The sequence below is a fragment of the Monodelphis domestica genome, chromosome 1, assembly GCF_027887165.1.
Source record: "Monodelphis domestica isolate mMonDom1 chromosome 1, mMonDom1.pri, whole genome shotgun sequence".
NCBI lineage: Eukaryota > Metazoa > Chordata > Mammalia > Didelphimorphia > Didelphidae > Monodelphis > Monodelphis domestica.
In genome coordinates, this window is record NC_077227.1 from 544,605,062 (window position 1) to 544,627,344 (window position 22,283).

A 22,283-nucleotide genomic window follows, 5' to 3' on the forward strand; every position below is an offset into this window, starting at 1 on the left:
GGGAACCAGAATCTTCAAGAGTATTCCATGGTCAGGACCAGGGGCAATGAGTAGAAGCTGCAAAGTGCTGCATTTTTGACTTATTATGAAGAATTATTTCTTAATAATAAAGACTAGCCTAAAACAAAATGAGCTCAATTCTCGTTAACTAGAAGTTGTTAATCAAAGACTGGATTATTTATGAATAGGTGTTTGGTAGAGGAGATCAGGTACCATAGGTTAAACTAGATTACCCCTGAAGTCCTTCCAATTTAAAACTTTGTGATTATATATATGTCTATATGTATATAATCACAAAGTCTTAAAATTATACATACATATATACACACATTTAATTTATATCTATATTTGCATTCACATATAAAAGCTTTATATGACATGCATGACAGTTTAAAAAGTGAATTGGTTGAAAAAATGGACACGTCAAAAGTAAAAGATGGTAGTTAAGAATTTGCTGGGAGAAAAAGATGTCAGACAAGGAGTATGCACTATTTAGTAACTTTTTGCATATTATTTCAGAATGCTTTCTGGAATTATTACATCCATTCATATTGCATTGATGCACCTGTTTTTCCTACAGTCCTACCAAAATGTATCCTTTTCCATTTTTTTTTTGTAATTAAATCACTACTATGCCTATGGCCAAAATAGATGAAAGAAAGAGGAAAAGAACTTTTACATACAAAAGCATTTCTTTTCCAAAAGATGGGAAACCAAGTGGGTTCCAGTGTTTTGTATGGTTGAATGAGTTGTGGCAGTGGAATATAACAAATAACTTTTGTCCTATAAAAATTAGCAATAAATGATTTCAAAATGACATAGAAAGCCATATGAACTAATGTATGGAAAAGAAAGTAAAACCTGAAGAATTATTCATACTATAACATCAATATTATTAAAATGAACAATTTTAGACCTTCTCTAAATTTATTAATAAAAATAGACAGTCCCATGAAAACCATTTATTAATGACAAAAACAAACAAAAATTTAAAAGATCTATAAAAATTATGACCAATTGAATGACCATTCACAATTAGAGAAAACGAGTGGAGAAACATGTTATCAATGGCAAAGATGGATTTATTTATATTGTACAATCAGACAAATATTTTTGTATACTTCCATTGGAATAATTCTTTGCTTGACTATGTATATTTGTTACAACAAATAGTTTTATTCATTTCTTTTTCTAATGGAGTGGAGAGAAAGAAAATAGGCTTTTGTTCCTTTTAAAAATAGAAGGGGTTGCCACTTAAATGAGATGTTGCTTGCATTAAAAAAAAGGTTATTGTATTTTTCTTAACTTTTTTTTTACTTTGTTATGAGAGATCTATCACAAAGTGGAAATAATTTGTACATATATGTAATATAAAAACAAAACATATAAATAAAACTGAAAAAACCCAAAAAGATGTAGGAATTATAGTTAACCTCATGCTCAGAATGAGTCCAGAGTTTTATATGAAGGCCAAAACAGCTAACATGACATTGGGCTTTACAGAGAGTGAGAATTTCCAGGATTAAGAAGGCACTACTTATTATTCTTTGTACAATTTAGGAAGTGCAGTTTATGAGCAGTGCATTTTAGGGAGGACCACTAAGTTGGAGAATGTCCAGATAAGGGCAACCAGAATGGGGAAAATCTATGCCAAATAGGATTTTTTTGAAGGAACTGAAAATATTTTTTCAAGGGATTGTAAGTCTCAAGTGGAACATGAAATACGTCTTCAAATAGTTGAAAGGCTGTCTTCTGAAATGTTGTTCATTTGTTTCAATTGTATACAATTCTTCATGACCCCATTTGGGGTTTTCTTGGCAAACTTACTGGAAAGGGTTTTTGACATTTCCTTCTCCAGCTCATTTTACAGAAGAGGAAACTGAGGCAAACATGGTTAAATGATTTGCTCAGGATTATGCAGCTAGTTAAGTGTCAGAGACCAAAATCAAACTCAAGAATATGAATCTTCCTGATTCTAGGCCTGGTACTCTAACTATAGTGCCACCTAGTTGCCCTGTTATTATATTAGATTAGACTTATTCTATTTCTTCTTATAAATAGAACTAGGAACAGTGTGTGGAAGCTGAAAAGAAAAATTAGGCTTACTGTTAGTCTTAATTCTTTTTAATCTATCTACTATCTACAAGTGCTATATACAAGTAAAATGGAACATCACTGCATTCCATAGGTAGTGAGTCATTCCCTCAATGAAAGTCTTTGAGAAAAAAGTCAGTAGGACAAATTGCTAGTGGTGGCAATTGGGGTTCTCCATTAACAATGTGGTAATGAAGAACGTTTTTTTGAGTATGGGATTGAGTTCTCTTTTAATTCTGAAATACTGTGATCACGACTTCATGGGTTAGTTACCATGGTCAGGAAATCTATAATCTGATGACTAGTTATCTAATGATGACACTCTGTCCACTTAACTAAACATACTTAGAAGCCAGAAAGCATATAAACAAAACTCTACTCAAAAGCCATTTTACCTCTCAAAGGACCTCATCAGAGCCCGGTCTTCATTGTTATCAGCTTCTTTATTTCAAGGTCATCTCTTTGTCATAATGAAGATTTAGAGAAGGATTTTGTTGGGATGAAAAGTAGACTTTATTATCAGAAACAAGCTATAGAATATTACCATGACTACCACTGACCAATACCTTAAACATTTCTCTAGATTATGGTGATCACTTCAAGGTTCTACTACATTGTTCTCTGTGATTTATTAGTACCTTGAATTATAATTAGGAAAATGTGAATTCAAATCTAATTTCAGACAGTTACATACAACTGTGTGATTCTAACTCATTTAACTTTTGTTTACCTCAGTTTCCTCATCTGTAAAATGGGAATAATAGCACCTACCTCCCAGAGTTGTCAAGAGCATAAAAATGAGATATTAGTTGCTTCACCAAACTTAAACTAGTTAAATGCTAGTTATATTATTATTTTTATACTCACATTGCTCAACTCAGCTTTATTTATCCTCTTTTTTTTAGCCTTCCCCTTCCATCCTGTTTTATATTTAACTAATTCTCCTCTTTTCTGCAGGATCTTTTACTCTCATGCTTTTTTGATCTTCTCGTACCCACAGAACCTTGACATTCAATAAATGATACTTCATTCCTGGTCATGCACCCCAGTGCTTATTAATCTTCCTCTGAAACCTTCCACCATTATGAATCAAGAAAAGAACTTGAATTACTTTTCCTTTTTTTATTCCCTCTTTCTGCTACAATTACTTGGGATTCTTTCTCTTTTCCCATCCTTGCTATGCTCAGTTACTAGTTCTCTTTTCTCAATGAGTTCATTATCTGGATAATAATCTTCCCCTCTACTCAAATACTGGCTCATATACTTAGAAATTTTTTTAATAATCTTGCCTTCCATCTTAGAATCAATACTTTGTATTGGTTCCAAGGTAAAAGCAGCTAAGGGCCAGGCAATGGATGTTAACTGACTTGTCCAGGGTTGCACAGCTAGGAAATATCTGAGGTCAAATTTGAACCCAAGACCTTCCATCTCTTGACTTGGCTCATATTTAGGAATTTAATATTTTTATCAGTGTAACTGAAACACCCTGTCCTCAAAGTTCATCAGCTTTTTCAGTTCCCAATATTTTCATCTTCATTACCTCTCAGCTTTCCAGATCTTAGAACTCACCATCACATAGAATTATTCTTCCTTCCATAATAATTGAATGTTGACAATTCTCTTTGATCACAGCCTTCTTTTCTTCCTTTAATCCCTCAGTCTTACTTGCATTTAAAGTGTTCTTTGTTATCCACATGACTTTCATTCCTCTGGCTCTTCCTGTTCTCCCAATCCATCACCCCTACTCTACTCTGGCCTCATTTCCCTTGATCCACAATTTTAACTCTAAAGTTAACCAGTTAACTGCTTCATCCATATTCTATCAGTTTTGATTCCCTCACAATTTTGTCCTTATGTCAGTCATATCTATCATAAGACATTGGTATCATCAACCTCCTCTGCTCCTACAGATTCAACACTTCTTGATAAAGTCATAAACTAGAGAACCCACTGCAAATTCTTATTATCTAATGATGAATGCTTCCTTTTTGCTACCAATTGATCCTTGTCTTATTCCTTGATTGATTTTTTTTATTACACTCTTTTAAGTGATTGTTTCTTTATGTTCTTCACTCTCCTTAAGTCATATTCCCACCTGAACTTCTCCTCCCTTTCAGTATTCCAGGTATAAGTTGATGGGGTCAATAATTATGATGGTGGCCATGCAAATGGAGAGAAGGGAACAAATGAAAGAGAAATTTTGGAGATTAAAGCAACTTTTTCCTTTTGGGAATGTACGGACATTTCTATAGCTTGTGGGAGCTTTTTCCTTTAGCTATTCCCTCCTTACTTCTGTGTCACATTTTTCTCTCTTCTGTCTACTATTTAATTCCACACTGTCCAAAAATAAGTTTTTCACCCCCCATACATCTTTTAAAGACAAATAAAGATCTTTCTTTCATACTGGCATCTCTACATATTTTTTCTATTTCACTGCCAAATTTCTAGCAAAAATAGGTTATACTTCTTTACATATCTTTCTATCACTCATTCTCTTAACCCTTTGAAGTATGGCTTCAAAATACACCATTGTATCACCATTCAATGGTCTCTTAACAACTACAATCAGTGGGAATTTTTACCAGTTCTCTTCTTGTATTATCACTAGAGTTTTTCACATATTTGATTACTATTTCTCTTTGGCCTCCATAACAATTTCCAAACTGGGAAATTAGTGGAAGGCCATAGATAGTATTTATCTAGGTTTTGGTAAAACACTTGATAAAATATTTCATACCTTTCTTGTATTAAATGATGAAGAGATGTGGGATAAATTATGGTACAGTTAGATGGATTTTGAACTGTTTGAATGGCTATACTCAAAGAGGAATCATAAATGGTAATGTACCAGTTGAGGAAGAGATCTATGACAATATAACCCAGGAATCTGTGTGGGGCTGTACTGTCTGATATTTTTGTTCATCATGTGGATTAATATATAGATAGCATTTTTATAAAATATGCAAATTAGAGCAAAGCATGAAGAGTAGTTAATGCCTCATATAGCACAGTTCATATACAAAAATATCTCAGTAAGCCAGAAAATTGGGCTGAAGCTAATAATAAATTACTAAGAATAAGCACAAAGTTTTATATTTGGTTAAAGAAATTGATTTTAAAAAATATAAGATGTCTGAAAAATATCTGTGGATATTAATGGATTTTTAGTGTGAATAAATTATGATGGGATCTATAAAAGTTAATGTTACCTTGGACTTTAAGAGAGACATTGTTTTTAAGATTAAGGAAATAATATTTAAGTTATCCTGTATTCTACTCAGAACATACCTAGAGTATTGTGTTCATTTCTAAGTAACATAAGTTAGAAAAGACATTGACGAGTAATGGGTATTGAAAAGAATACTGAAGACCATTGAGTCCTTTCCATATGAATATATATTGGAGGAACTGGGAATGTCTAGCATAGAGAAGACTCAGGGAGGGAACTCTGTGTATTTGTAGAAGGTGCATGGGTAGAGATGAGTTTCATTTTCAAGTACTTTAAAAGTTTTAATGAGGAAGAGGGATTTGATTTGTTCTATTTGGCCTCAGAAGACAGAGCTAAGAGCAATGGGTAGAAGTGGAAAAGAAGTAAATGTAGACTTGCTGTCAGGAGAAACTACCTTTTCTGGCAATTGTAGCTATTCAAAAGTTGAATGGTTTACTTTCTGAAGTACTGACTGTTTTCTCCTCATTGCAGTTCTCAATGCAAAGGATGGATGACCACTTGTCAGGTATATTTTTAGTAGAGATTATTGAATATATTTTCCATTGGATCTTGGTTTAATGAATTTTAAAATAAGTATAAGAATTCAAAATATACCCATACACCATGAAGAATATTCAAAGGCATCATCCAGAGATCTTTCAGAGTGAAAATACACCCTCATTGCATATATATGTGTGTATATATGTTTGTATAGATGTATATGTATATAATATAATAATTTATATTTGTATGTATACACATATGTCTATATGTATTTTTTCTCTTCAGGCTAATAATTACAGGGGAAATGCATATAAACATTTACATATATATGCATACACCTTCATACATATAATATATGAGTGTGTTCTTACTCAGAGTCATCTCTTAATAATGCTTTGTAATTTTTTTTCTTTTAGGGTAATAATTACAGTAGAAAAGCTAGGTGATATAATGGATAGAGTCTGGCTCTGGAGATAGGAAGACTCATCTTCCTGAGTCCAAATCTGGTCTCAGATACTTATTAGCTGGGCAATCATGTTTGCCTTGGTTTCCTCATTTATAAAATAAACTGGAGAAGGAAATGACAAACTATGATATTCTCTTTACCAAGAAAACCCTAAATGTGCTACTAAGTCTGACACAACTAAAAAAAACAATTGAAAAACAATGACTACAATGAGTTTGTAATTGTGGTGATTATATAACTAAATGGAATGTTTCTTTAGTTTATACATTCTTTGATGTGATCAAGAATATGATAGATACCTCATTCCCTTTTAGTTAACTTTTACTGAACTATAGCCACTGGAAATATGGGACTTCCATGTTCTATTTTGGCAAGAAGATTTTTTCTTCTTGAAAATCATCATTCCTTCATTGAAAAGTATTTTAAACTTAGGGCCCTTAAATAAGCATCCATCAAGCACCATTTTTAGAGATAACTATTCTTTTGTTTTAGCCCTGTATGATATTCAGGTAGTATATTTGAAGTTCCAGATGTACACTTAATGACCATGATATTATTTTAATTGGTGTAATGAAGAATCGAGCTTTGTTCATATATTCAGGAGATATTACTCCACCCCCCCCTTTTTCATGAGTTTAGGTATCAGGTAGGAAAATAGGATATTAAATGTATCCTCAAAACTTTGGTCATGAAAGAAGATTGTGTTTTGGATTATCAAGAGAATCATCAATCTGGGAATATCAAGTAACATATCCACTGAGTTTCTCTTTTAGAATAATGAAGCTGTTTATATGGCTTCCTATAGAAAATGTCAGTTAGTAAGGCAATTATATAGACCCTTATGAAAACAGAAGATGAAAACACAGACTTTAAGTAGGGGAAAGATTGCCATAATCATTGTGAACTAAATGTTTTTTTTTTCCTTAAACTTGGTTCTTTTTCCTGCTTCTATTTGTAGCTACTATTCTTTTTATTTTTTAATTAAATAACACACATAGAAGATGTAGTGGATTTTGTATACCTCTTTGAGTTCATCTTTACTTCTTAACATGTTTCCAGTGTTAAAAATAGATAGTACAACAGCTGAAACTTCTCCATCTCCACTTGCTTCTGTCATTTATAGAACTTGAAAGAGTCTTTTCTTTTTAACTTAAATTTAAATTTTTAATTTGTTTCAGGAAAGGGGAAATTAATCTAAACATGTTGAGTATGCTGAATGCCTAGTCATTCAACAGTCTGGAAGCTTTTAGACAAATACTCAATTGTGCTCTTGTGATATTGCCATAGGGATATGGAATCCACTCTAAATTATTTTCCATTCTCAAAACTCTCCCACTTAACTCTATAACAATGAAATGTTTATTACAAATGGCTTTAAATATATGTTTTATTTGCTTTTGTGCTCCGCTATCATTGCTCCACATTGCTATAAATTGCTACTCTTGCTTTCTTTATAATTGTGAAAACCATTTAATTGTTGATGTTTTGATTAAAACATTTATTTTATCCAATAAAACTCAGTTGCTAATTTCCATAAAATATAGCTTCTACATTACTCCTATAATATCTTCTAAATATGAAGGACGTAGGAGGTTAAAGGAATAGCAGTTACAGTGCTATAGAGGGGCTTTTTATAAACTGTTTCATTCACCTGAATCAACTGATTATTCTTCATATTTTTTAATCAGAGTCCATTTTCTCCACCCCCTCACTTTTTATTTCTGCAGGCTCTTCAAAAAGAAAGTAAATATTAAAAGAATATTGTGATCATCTTCTACAAAATCAAAATCTATCATTTTGAATACATTAGTTTCTTATAGTTTTGGTATATCAGAGAGATAAGTAAAATCGTTCATTTTTTTTTCCCAGCAAAGGCCATCACATTTATGCTGTTTATAAGGATACTACCTTTTCCCTCTGGTTATTTTTCTTTTGATGGCAGTTCAGAACAATACTCAAAGACAGCTATTTCATTTATAGACACTGACCATTAGAATACCAGCTGACCATCCATTTTCTTGCATCTTTCCTCTAATTATAGCTAGCAAAGACTTTCATGCTCCTACTTATTAGTTGTCACTCTCTTAGGAACACAAAGAATATGACTTTCCTTTTTATAGTATTGAATGGGTAGACACACATATGTACAAATGTAGTTAATTGGATAGTCTTCCACAGACACTGAATATTAGGAAGTCCCTGATTTCACATAGTCATATGCAGGCATGAAGGCTGTGAAATCCTTGAGTTATAAACTATGTAGTATCCTTTCCTATTTAATGCATAGGAGAAAAGTCAGGGCAAAACAAGTTCTCAATAGACTGAAATTTGAGACTGAATCTAAGATAATGAAATTCAAAGAGATAAATATAAAGTCATATGGTTGAGTTGAAAGAATAAACTTTACAGGTATATTATTAAGAAGAGTTGCAAAAATGGTAATAGTCAATTATGGAGGGATTATGGAATGATAGGTACACTAAAACATTTTTGGAAGAGCTGTGAAATGTTATAAACTTTTTGTCAAGCAGTTTAGAATCATGAAAATAAAATTACTAAAATGTTCAGACTATTTGTACCTGAGACTCTATTGTTAGACTTGCACCCCAAGAAAGTCATAAATGACAAGGCATATAATCCAAATTATTTGTACCAGAACTTTTTGTGGTAGCTAAGAATTGTAAAGAAAGTAGCTGTCTATCTCATATGGGGGATGGAGAAACAACTTGCGGTACATGGATATAATGAAATGTTACTGTTATAAGAATGTATGTGATGTATTTGAGGAATTTAGAGAAATGGATTTGAAGAATATAAAGAATGAGATAGAGAAATCTGAAGAGATTTATATGAACTGAAGCAGAGTGAAGTAAGCAGAATCACTAAAACAATATACAATGCATATAGAAAGACCAACTAGACTATCCAAAATAAAAAGTGAGCGCAAAAAATTATAAAGGTTAGGCAGGACTTGAATGAAGATGTGCAAGAAGACTATGGCAATCCATCCCTTTGTGGAGGTGGGAGGTCCACAGATCCACACTATGTATGTTTTCAAACTTTCTTAACGCACTCATCTGTTGCACTGCTTTTTTTCCTCTCTAAAAATAGTATTTGTTATATCAGATGTCTTTCTGGGAGGAGGAGAAGGAGAAATACTTGGAATAATTATGAATATATAAGAGGCATGATGTATCAATATAATTAATAAGTAGAGTTTATATGGCTCTTTGTATAGAAAAGATCTAGAAAATTTAGTGAATGGTGAGGTCAATATAATTCAAATATATGATGACAAAATAAATGGCAATGCATTCACTAGATGTATTAGGATTTTTAATACTTCTAGGAACAAGGAGGTGAAAACAGAATTACCTTCTGTTATATTCAGACCAAAACTGAAATACTATATTTAGTTCTTGGAGCAAAGTTGATATTGGACATTAATAACTTAGAATCAGAAGAAGGCAACAAAGATGGTAAAGGAACTAGATTCCATCCTACATGAGGATTGGTTAAAGGAAATAGAGCCATTTAGAGAAGACAAGATACAGAGAGGACATGATATGCATTTGGAAATATTTTAAAAGTTGTCATGTGAAAAAATAATTAGATATTTTTTGTTTGATCCCAGGGCAGGGGGGGATTAGGAGCAATGACTCAAAGTTTCAAAGTTGTTGTATGTAACTTCCTGACAATTGTAACCATCCTAAAATGGAATGATGGGTAGCAGCAAATTTGCCCTTATTAGAGGTTGTGTTTGTCCACTTATCTTCAATGTTTTCCTAGGGACTTTTTTTTTCTTTTGGGTAGTGAGTTTAGCTAATTAGCTGTCTGCTGAGACTTCTTCCAACTGTAATATATGATAATACTATTCTTGGAAAACAGATAGATAAGATCACCAGTGTTAAGGAGTGTCTTTGGCTACCTCTTATAACCATAACAAACCTTTCACAATGATAAAAAGGGAAGAGAATAGATCTTTCCTGAATTGCTTGAGTGGCTATTGTTCTCTATTTCTTCTCTCATGTTTTCTAGGCTGATCCATGTGTGACAGTTGGATCTAGAGATTAGGATTATATGGAAGTAAAAATCATGGAATTCACCAAGGGTACAGAGATCTCTTTACTTCTTGTCATCCATTTATTTTACAATAATTGAGGGTATTCCTGTTCCAGTCTTTACATACTTAGTTGATTAATAGACATTACTATTAGGTATCATGCAACTAATCTGAATTAGTGACCAGGTTTGGTCAGGTCATGTTCCAACTCCCTGATCTGATTTTTATAACTTTTATTCCTATAAGTATTTGCCTGAGTTTCTTTCTGTCTCCATGGAGATAATAATATTTATATATTCAAAATACCATACTGAAAACTGGATAGAGTCAATCCTCTGCAAAACTGGGAAAGAGAATTGAGGTTCAGTTTTCCCATTTTGTGTCTTTTCTTTCCTTGACACCCTTCTTTTCCTTCAGGCATACAGTAACCTCTTGTTCTCTCTCTAAATTTGTTCTCAATAAAGGATTTGAGACTTACTCATAGAGCAGTAGAAGAACAATAACTAATAGCAGATTAGACTGCCCTTTGAATTATTTTTTATTTTCACAAAGAGAAGATATTTAAGATAAAAGTTGAACTATTTACCATCTAGATTGTGTGGTCATCTAGTCTTTTGAGTATAAGTAAGTCTGGCTCTGCTTTTTTCTCTATTTAAAAAAAAAAACAAAAACAAAAACTTTATCTTTTTATTTCCTAGAATAAGGCATTTCTTAAGCTATATATCTGGCATGAAGACCAGTTTAGAGAATCAGCATAGTATAATGGAAGAAACATGGGATCTGGAGATAGGGTACATATGTTTACATGTTCACTCTTCTAGTAAATAGCAGCCAAGTCTTTCAATAATTCATTCAGCTTCTGTGAGTCTTACTTTCTCTGTCTCTAAAATGGGGTAATAATACCTGTATTTCCTCCTTAAAATAGGGTTTTTGAGGGAAGTATAAGCCTTTATACTCAATATAAAACCTTTAATTACATTTATTTACTTAGTTATAATAACATTGATTTTTTTAACATGCTTGTGCTCTTCATGGTCCCTGAAGTACCATTTAAATGTAATGATAAAAATAAAAGAATAAAACTCATTCTTAAAGGAATACACTTAAAAGTTGTTTCGTTGGTAGATAGTAATATAAAAGGTTAAATTTGTAAGCTGAGTTTTGATGTTAAAATTGACATAATCTTAGGAAGATAGGTGAATTTCCAAGAAACATTACCTTGCTCTAATTTTCTTTTCTTGCATGGCCTTTTGGCTAAATGCAAAAGTCACCTAGAGAGAAAGGAAGAAACTTATAAACTTTCTGAGTTAATAAATGTTGAAATTGTAACATTTTTTAAAATGGGAGTTGGCATAATTATCACTAATATTTTCTATTGAAATGTATTCATTAATTTACAAATAAAACATTAAAGTAAGGCACTGGGGATATGAGAGCATTTTATAGAGGCATTGTAAGATTTAGTCTTTGCCCTGAAAGTGTTTCTAGTCTAATCTTCGACCCTACTTCTTCTTTGTCCCAGTTCTACCATTATTCTTATGTTTTTAACATATTACTGGGTGAGTACCAGAAATGAGATACTTTAATATTCACCAAAGTCGAGTTACAAGCATTTGTAAGATTCTTCTAAACGTCTCCCATCACTGACACAGACTTCTTTTCTCATGAAATAGTGGGAGTATATTTCCATAGATCCATCAAATTCTTTAGAATTTTATTGCCAAAGGGCCATCACTTTTTCTCATTGTTTCAGTACTGATATAAATGTAATTTTTTTCATCTCTGAAAGATCTTCAATATTTTGTGTTGAAATAAAAATTTACTTCCTATGGCATGATGAATTATTTCCCCTATGGCTCATCAAATGAGTTGAATTTGTAGAAAATTATCAAAGAATTTGGAAGAATCTTCTTCTTTTCTGCCAGTAAGCTCTACTGTGTGCACATGAATTATATGTTATTTTTCACTCTCAACTTTGATAAAAAGTTAAGTAATTTGAGATTAAGAATTGTTTCTATTTTATCCTTGCACAATATCTGGCTCAGTGGATACTTAAAATAAATTTTTTGTGTGTGTTTGTGTTTTGTGTGTTGATTGATTAATGTATGATCAAATTGAAAAATGCCATGGTTCTGTTTTAATTCTATTATGGAATAGAAATTGACATTGTAATACTTTGTTTAGTTTTGGGTGCCATAGTTTAGGAAAGAAGTTCCTAGGAAAGTAAAGGATTTTGACATCATGATATATGGTGATCATTTGTAATAATTGGGTATGTTTATCTCCCAAAGAAAAAATATGGAGGGTATTATAGCTATCTTTAAGAATTTAAATTACTGGGGGAGGTAGATGCCTTAGTGGATAGAGAACCAAGTCTAGAAATGGGGGGTTCTGGGTTCAAATTTGTCCTGAGACATTTTCTGACTCTGTACTCTTGGGCAAGTCACTTAATCCCCAATGCCTAACCCTTACTGCTCTTTTGTCTTGAAGGCAATACAGGATATGGATTCTAACACTGAGTTTAGGTTTTAAAAAAAAAAGAATTTAAATGTTTATGGCATGGAAGAAGCATTTGAATTCTGTTTGGGTTAGGTGGGCAGAATTCTGAAGTTCCAAGGAGAGCGATTTAGGCTTGACACGAGGAAAACTTTTACATACAGGATCTCAGATATTCCAAGTATTCTTTTCAGAATCCATCTAATCCAATTTGCACACACAAAATAACAATGATTTAACAAGTGATCAGAAATATCTTTTTCCAAACTCAGAGAGAACCTACTCCCTTTAAGAGAAGCCCATTTCTCTTTAATATGGCTTTTCTTACTTTGAGCCTAAATTGGTCTCTCTTGAGCTGCCACCCACTGCTTCTATTTGTTTCCTTTGGAATCAAAAAGAACAAAGCCATCCCTCTTCCACATGACAGCCTTTTAAGGACTTGAAAACAACTATCCTGTTTTCTCTGAGTCTTCTCTTCTCCAGGATAAATATTCCAGGTCATGTCAATGGATTCTTAGATAGTATAGACTTGAATATCTTCCCCATCTTGATTGTTCTCCTCTGGGCACTTTCTGGCATTTCATTGTATCACCAAATTTTGTCACCCAGAATTGAACATACTTCCTATGAATTAGAGCTATCCAAACAGTATAATGACCTGCTTTGGGACAGAGTAGGTTTTCTCTCAATGAAGGTCTTCAAAGAAAAATCAATTTCTAATTTTCAGGAATGATGTACAGAGGATTCTTGTTCAGGCAGAAATTATACTAGATGGCCTTTAAGGTCTCATGAAAAACTGACATTTTCAAATTCTTAGTAATTCTTTATAATTCTTAGTAACAAAATTATTATATTTTTATGTGTTCCTTTGGAATGATTTTTATAATTATCCTCAGTTTTTTTCAAATAAAATGATTTGTCAAAAGCACCAGTTACTGTCCTTACAAATATCAGACAAGATGAAGAAAGTGTCTGAATTTAGATACTCCTAAAGGGCTAAATTTTAACAGTTAAGTAATTGTGTGTTATCTAACATGTAAATTGATAATTAGTGTTTCATGAGCAAAGATTCTCTAACTGTAATGTAGAATTTTATTTATTTGAAAAATAAGTATTTTGAAATGTGGAAGAATGTTTTTATCTTTGCTTTGTAATACTTTCCCCTTTGCAATAATCTTAGCCTCTGTAGGAGCAGTGTTCTCACAACTCTCCCTGAATCTATAGTATTTAACTCTTTGGGTTATGGCCTTACCCACCTCTGTCCAAATCCATGTTGGAGTACAATGCATGATAAGAAGTATACATTTGAAGCAGGAATGGTGTAGTGTAAAGGGTCCTGTCCTGGAAAACATACAACGTGGAGTTCTATTTCCATTTGGAATAGTAGCTGCTTGCATTATTTTAAGCAAGTGAGCTTTAACATCTTTTGGTTTAATTTTTCACCTTAGAAATGAAGGAGTTAAATGAGATAGGCTGCTTTACATCTAAAATACCAATGAATGACATAGTAGAAAGAACATCTGGTTTTGAATTCTAATTCTGCTGCTTACCTACATGTGTGCCATTGGACAAGTCAATTAATTTCTTTGGGACTCAATTTTTTTTTCAGTGCTTCTCCACTGTAATATAGAGTCTTAAAATAATCAATGCTATATTATCTTAAGCAATATTAGATGCATTGATGAAAATCATGATCATAGATAAAAATCAATCAACTGTTAACAATTAATCGAACAAGGAATTCCAAATAAACCAAAAAAACTAAAAGGCATTTTACAAAGTGTATAAGTATCTTTGCTGGTTTAGCCTTTTCTTAGGCCTTTCTCAGTCCACAACCAAAATAACGAGCAAAGATAAAGAAAACTTGCTTCCATCTTTCACAGAAGCTTGGTCCATATTGTGCTTTCCAAGTTATGAGGACTTCTCCTTACATCGATTTGGAACCTGGGTTCAAGTGGGCATTGGCATTTTCTCACATGAAAAAACAAGTTCTGGGTTCAAACTCTTCTAAGCCCCCACATACAACTACTCTGGCTGCCATTGCAACTAGGTAGGTTACATTTTAGCTCTCTCCTCCACGGTTCTCTAGTACTCTTGAGGATACTGTGTGGGATTATTTAAGTTCTCTATCATTGGTTGCAACCCTGATCAATAGGGTTCTCTCCCTTATAGTGTATTACCCCAATTCCACTAGCCACTAACAGTCATATTAAATTTTGCACAGGAATATTTATTTTGAAAGTTAAAACTACAAATATACTCACTGACTACATAGGAAGCAGAATCCTCCTCCTCTGCTGTACCTCAGTTTTTAGAAAGAGGAAGGGTATTTATCTCATTTCCTCTGGAATACAGTTCTAATTCCAAGCTCAGAAACCTTTTCAGCTTGAGTCCTAAGCATTCTGGCTTCTCAAGATTTCTATACTGAGTTTGCTGGTTGTATCATTCCACTTACAATTCTAGCACTAAGGTCAACATGGCTCTAATACCTGGTCCCCAAAGGCAATGGAAGAACAGAAATGAACACCCCAGGGCCCTTTCTCAGAGCTAGTCAACAAAAGAAGATTTGAATTCTCCCTTTCTCACAGGTTCAGTTCATGGCCTACATGTTCTAGAAAAAGGCAGAGTCAGATAGATAGAGCTGGTATGTAAATTAGGATCTTCACCCTCTGAATGAAATAGATAAGAATTGCAAAAACATATTCCCCCAAATAAAACCAACCAGATCAGTCTTGTCAATTTTAAAGATATAGTCATCCCAATCAGAGGAGACGACCCTACTTCACATGGTGGCAAATGAAAAGGCTTCCATTTTGGTGATCTTGATAGGCTCCAAAGTTCTCTCAAGGGCACCTTTATGTTATGATAACTGGGCATGTCCAGGATAGCCCAGGTAACACAAGTATATATTAAATACTTAACATGTGCCAGAAATTATATTTGTCATTAAAGATATGAAGAAAAAAATGAAATACATCCTGCCCTCAAGGAGCTTACATTCCATTGAAGGAAATATCTTTCTCCTTCTTTGTCTCTGTGTCTGTTTGTTTTTTCCCCCCACAGCAGCATTGTAAAGTAACAATGTTGAACAGATAAATAAGAGCCATTTATTATAGGTATTGTTAATCATTATTAAAAACTGCATAGACACCTCTTGAGAGAGATCAGAGAAATAAAGAATCATAAACTCAGAGCCAAGCGAGGTCTCAAATATCATTTAGTTCGGTCTTTATCATTGCCTTGAATTTGCATCAACCAGTTCATATACTAGTGTGTTGCTTATAATCTATGTGACCTATATGACATCTCCCCTCCATGACTCAGATTCCACATCTCTAAAATGTGAGGAATGGCTTAAGGTTTTTCTAATAGCCCATAGAACTCAAAAATCTGTGATCCAAAAGGCTTTAAGTTTCTCATCTTAAAATTGGCCACAAGTTGGCCAATCAAAAGTAAGTCAATTAACAGTCTTTTATCAAACACTTATTGTGTGCCAGACAATATATGAAGCTCTAAGGATGAGAAAGGAGAAAATAGTTCCTTCCCTCAATTGACTATTGCTTGCATTCTAACAAGGGAAATATGGCTAATGGGATTATGAATAATGTGGCCAAAGGTAGAAATAATACAGGCTTGTAGTTTTGCAAGGGGGAAATTACAAAAAAATTTAAGAAGCAAAGAATTTAGGGATAGAGGATAGTATTGTGTTGAATTAGTTAACCAATGGATCAGGTTGACAAGAAAGTAAAGACAGGATATTATAGACAGTATAGAGGTGATGATGTGGGAAAAAAACTAAGGAAGGAATGGAAGTAATAGGATGAAGTCTAGGGTTTGAAGTCATAAGACAGGAAGAAATATAGACTAAAATATATATATATATATATATATAAGTTAAAGGAATTTATGAGTTTATAAATAAAGACGTGAATGTCCTTTGAAGATAACAAGATCAAGGATACCTCTGTGTAGTTAAATTTTTAAATTTTATTTCCAAGATAACATGTCGATAGAGTTTTCAATAATCATTTTTTTTAATATATTTTATTTGATCATTTCCAAGCATTATTCGTTAAAGACATAGATCATTTTCTTTTCCTCCCCCCCACCCCCCATAGCCGACGCGTAAGTCCACTGGGCATTAGATGTTTTCTTGATTTGAACCCATTGCTTTGTTGATAGTATTTGCATTAGAGTGTTCATTTAAAGTCTATCCTCTGTCATGTCCCCTCAACCTCTGTATTCAGGCAGTTGCTTTTTCTCGGTGTTTCCACTCCCATAGTTTATCCTTTGCTTATGAATGGTGTTTTTTTTCTCCTGGATCCCTGAAAGTTGTTCAGGGACATTACACCGCCCCTAATGGAGAAGTCCATTACATTCGATTATACCACAGTGTATTAGTCTCTGTGTACAATGTTCTCCTGGTTCTGCTCCTCTCGCTCTGCATCACTTCCTGGAGGTTGTTCCAGTCTCCATGGAACTTCTCCACTTTATTATTCCTTTGAGCACAATAGTATTCCATCACCAACATATACCACAGTTTGTTCAGCCATTCCCCAATTGATGGGCATCCCCTCGTTTTCCAGTTTTGGGCCACCACAAAGAGCGCAGCTATGAATATTTTTGTACAAGTCTTTGTGTCCATTATCTCTTTGGGATACAGACCCAGCAGTGCTATGGCTGGGTCAAAGGGTAGATATTCTTTTGTCGCCCTTTGGGCATAGTTCCAAATTGCCCTCCAGAATGGTTGGATCAGTTCACAACTCCACCAGCAATGAATTAATGTCCCTACTTTGCCACATCCCCTCCAGCATTCATTACTTTCCTCTGCTGTTATGTTAGCCAATCTGCTAGGTGTGAGGTGATACCTCAGAGTTGTTTTGATTTGCATCTCTCTGATTATAAGAGATGTGGAACACTTCTTCATGTGCTTGTTAATAGTTTTGATTTCTTTATCTGAGAACTGCCTATCCATTTCCCTTGCCCATTTATCAATTGGAGAATGGCTTGATTTTTTGTACAATTGATTTAGCTCATTATAAATATGAGTAATTAAACCTTTGTCAGAGGTTTCTATGAAGATTTTTTCCCAATTTGTTGTTTCCCTTCTGATTTTAGTTATATTGGTTTTGTTTGTACAAAAGCTTTTTAGTTTGATGTAGTCAAAATTATTTATTTTACATTTTGTGATTCTTTCTATATCTTGCTTGGTTTTAAAGCCTTTCCCCTCCCAAAGGTCTGACATGTATACTATTCTGTGTTTACCCAATTTACTTATGGTTTCCTTCTTTATGTTTAAGTCACTCACCCATTTTGAATTTATCTTGGTGTAGGGTGTGAGGTGTTGATCTATTCCTAGTCTCTCCCACACTGTCTTCCAATTTTCCCAGCAGTTTTTATCGAATAGTGGATTTTTGTCCCAAAAGCTGGGATCTTTGGGTTTATCGTATACTGTCTTGCTGAGGTCGTTTTCCCCCAGTCTATTCCACTGATCTTCCTTTCTGTTTCTTAGCCAGTACCAAATTGTTTTGATGACTGCTGCTTTGTAATATAGTTTGAGGTCTGGGACTGCAAGGCCCCCATCATATGTGTTTTTTTTCATTATTTCCCTGGATATCCTTGATCTTTTGTTCTTCCAAATGAACTTTGTTATGGTTTTTTCTAAAACAGTGAAGAAGTATTTTGGTAGTTCAATGGGTATGGCACTAAATAGATAAATAAGTTTGGGTAGGATGGTCATTTTTATTATATTGGCTCGTCCTATCCATGAGCAGTTAATGTTTTTCCAATTGTTCAAGTCTAGTTTTAGTTGTGTGGCGAGTGTTTTGTAGTTGTGTTCATATAGTTCCTGTGTTTGTCTTGGGAGATAGATTCCTAGGTATTTTATTTTGTCTAAGGTGATTTTGAATGGGATTTCTCTTTCTAGTTCTTGCTGCTGAGCTGTGTTGGAGATATATAGAAAAGCTGATGATTTATGTGGGTTTATTTTGTATCCTGCAACTTTGCTAAAGTTGTTGATTATTTCAATTAGCTTTTTGGTTGAATCTCTAGGATTCTTTAAGTAGACCATCATGTCATCCGCAAAGAGTGATAACTTGGTCTCCTCCTTGCCTATTCTGATGCCTTCAATTTCTTTATCTTCTCTAATTGCTACTGCTAGTGTTTCTAGTACAATGTCAAATAGTAGAGGTGATAATGGGCATCCTTGTTTCACTCCTGATCTTATTGGGAATGCATCTAGTTTATCCCCATTGCAGATGATATTAGCTGTTGGTTTTAGATATATACTGTTTATTATTTTTAGGAATGACCCTTCTATTCCTATGCTTTCTAGTGTTTTTAATAGGAATGGGTGTTGTATTTTATCAAAGGCTTTTTCTGCATCTATTGAGATAATCATGTGGTTCTTGCTAGTTTGCTTGTTGATGTGGTCAATTATGTGGATGGTTTTCCTAATGTTGAACCAGCCCTGCATCCCTGGTATGAATCCTACTTGATCATGGTGAATGATCCTTCTGATCACTTGCTGGAGTCTTTTTGCTAGTATCCTATTTAAAATTTTTGCATCTATATTCATTAGGGAGATTGGTCTATAGTTTTCTTTCTCTGTTTTTGACCTGCCTGGTTTTGGAATCAGTACCATGTTTGTGTCGTAAAAGGAGTTTGGTAGAACTCCCTCTTTGCTTATTATGTCAAATAGTTTGTATAGTATTGGGGTTAATTGTTCTCTGAATGTTTGATAGAATTCACAGGTGAATCCATCAGGCCCTGGGGATTTTTTCTTAGGAAGTTCTTCGATGGCTTGATGGATTTCAATTTCTGATATGGGATTATTTAAGAATTCTATTTCCTCTTCTGTTAGTCTAGGCAGTTTGTATTTTTGTATATATTCATCCATTTCTCCTAAATTGGTGTATTTATTGCCATATAATTGGGCAAAGTAATTTCTAATGATTGCCTTAATTTCCTCCTCATTGGAGGTGCTGTCCCCCTTTTCATCTTTAATGCTGTGAATTTGCTTTTCTTCCTTCCTTTTTTTAATTAGATTGACCAGTACTTTGTCTATTTTGTTTGTTTTTTCAAAGTACCAGCTTCTTGTCTTATTTATTAAATCAATAGTTCTATCACTTTCGATTTTATTAATTTCTCCCTTAATTTTTAGGATTTCTAATTTGGTTTTCTGCTGGGGGTTTTTAATTTGATCGCTTTTGAGTTTTTTCAATTGCATTTCCAATTGATTGATCTCTGCTCTCCCTTGTTTGTTAGTATGAGCTTTCAGGGATATGAATTTGCCTCTGATTACCGCTTTGGCTGCATCCCAAAAGGTTTGAAAGGATGTTTCGCCATTGTCATTTTCCTTGATGAAATTATTAATTGTTTCTATGATTTCTTCTTTAGCTAAACGGTTTTGGAGTATCATATTGTTTAATTTCCAATTGGTTTTAGATTTGGTTTTCCATGTACCATTACTAATCATTATTTTTATTGCCTTGTGATCTGAGAAGGCTGCATTCATTATTTCTGCTTTTTTGCATTTGTGTGCTATGTTTCTGTGACCTAATGTATGGTCAATTTTTGTGAATGTGCCATGTGGTGCTGAGAAGAAGGTGTATTCCTTTTTATCCCTATTTATTTTTCTCCATATGTCTATTAATTCTAATTTTTCTAAGATTTCATTCACTTCTTTTACCTCTTTCTTATTTATTTTTTGATTTGATTTATCTAAATTTGATAATGGTTGGTTTAAGTCTCCCACTAGTATGGTTTTATTGTCTATTTCTTCCTTCAATTCTCCTAGTTTCTCCATTAGAAATTTGGGTGCTATATTATTTGGTGCATACATGTTGATTAATGATATTTCCTCATTGTCTAGAGTCCCTTTTAACAAAATATAATTACCTTCCCTATCCCTTTTGATCAGGTCTATTTTTGCATTGGCTTTATCAGATATCATGATTACCACTCCTGCCTTCTTTCTATCAGTTGAGGCCCAGAAGGTCTTACTCCATCCTTTAATTCTGACCTTGTGGGTGTCAACCCGCCTCATGTGTGTTTCTTGAAGACAACATATGGTAGGGTTTTGGATTCTAATCCATTCAGCTATTCGTCTACGTTTTATGGGTGAGTTCATCCCATTCACGTTCAAAGTTATGATTGTCATTTGTGGACTCCCTGGCGTTTTGATTGCCTTCCCTAATTCTAACCTTTTCTTCTTCGGCTCTACCTTTTAGTCCAATGATTTACTTTGAATCAGTCCCCCTTGTCCCCTCCCTTGATGTTTCCCTTTTTAGTCCCTCCCTTTTTGTTCCCTCCCCCTCCCCCCTCTCTTTCCCTCCCTTTTTGTTCTCCCTCTCCCCCTCCCCCCCTTGGTTTTCCCTTCTCCTTACCCTTGTTGGGTAAGATAGAATTCAAGATCCCAATGGATCTGGATGTTTTTCCCTCTCAGAGTTGATTTCCCTGAGATTGAGGTTTAAGTAAACCCCCCCCCCTCTTCCTCTCCTTCTTATAGGAGTTTTCTTCCCCTCCCCTTCCCCTGTGAATCTTTGTGTGAGAACCATTATTCTATTTGGTCTTTCTTTACCCCCTATTTATACATTACATTTTCCCCACATATTAGTATACATAGGTTGATATAAATGTAGTCCTTATAGAAGAGAGTTTGAGTAAAAGAAGATAACATTTTTCCCCTTTCCTTAATATTTACCTTTTCAGGTATTCCTTGCTCTTTGATTTTCGGTATCAAACTTTCCACAGAGCTCTGGTCTTTTCTTTGCAAAAAGTTGGAAGTCTTCTATTTTGTTGAATGCCCATACTTTCCCTTGGAAGTATATAGTCAGTTTTGCTGGGTAGCTGATTCTTGGTTGGAGACCCAGCTCTCTTGCCTTTCTGAAGATCATGTTCCATGCCTTACGATCATTCAGCGTAGAACTTGCAAGGTCTTGTGTGACCCTGATTGGCATTCCTTTATATCTAAATTGTCTTTTTCTGGCTTCCTGTAGGATTTTTTCTTTTGTTTGATAGCTTTGGAATTTGGCAATTACATTCCTGGGAGTTGTCTTTTGGGGGTTTAGTGTAGAAGGTGTTCTGTGAGCTCTGTCAGTGGATGTATTGCCCCCTTGTTCTAGAATCTCTGGGCAATTTTCTTTGATTATATCTTGTATCACCATGTCCAGTTTGGTGTTTATTTCTGGCTTTTCTGGGAGTCCAATTATTCTTAAATTTTCTCTTCTCCCCCTGTTTTCCAGATCTATCACCTTGTCGGTGAGATATTTTATGTTCTCTTCTAATTTCTTGGTGTTTTGGCTTTGCTTTATTAGTTCTTGCTTTAAAGCCTGGTTTTCTTTTACAGTTTGGTCAAACTGGTTTTGTAGATGCGTGAATTTCTTTTGCATCATTTCCCACTTTTCCTCCCAGAGGGCTTCCATCTTTTTGGTCCTTTCTGATTCAAATTC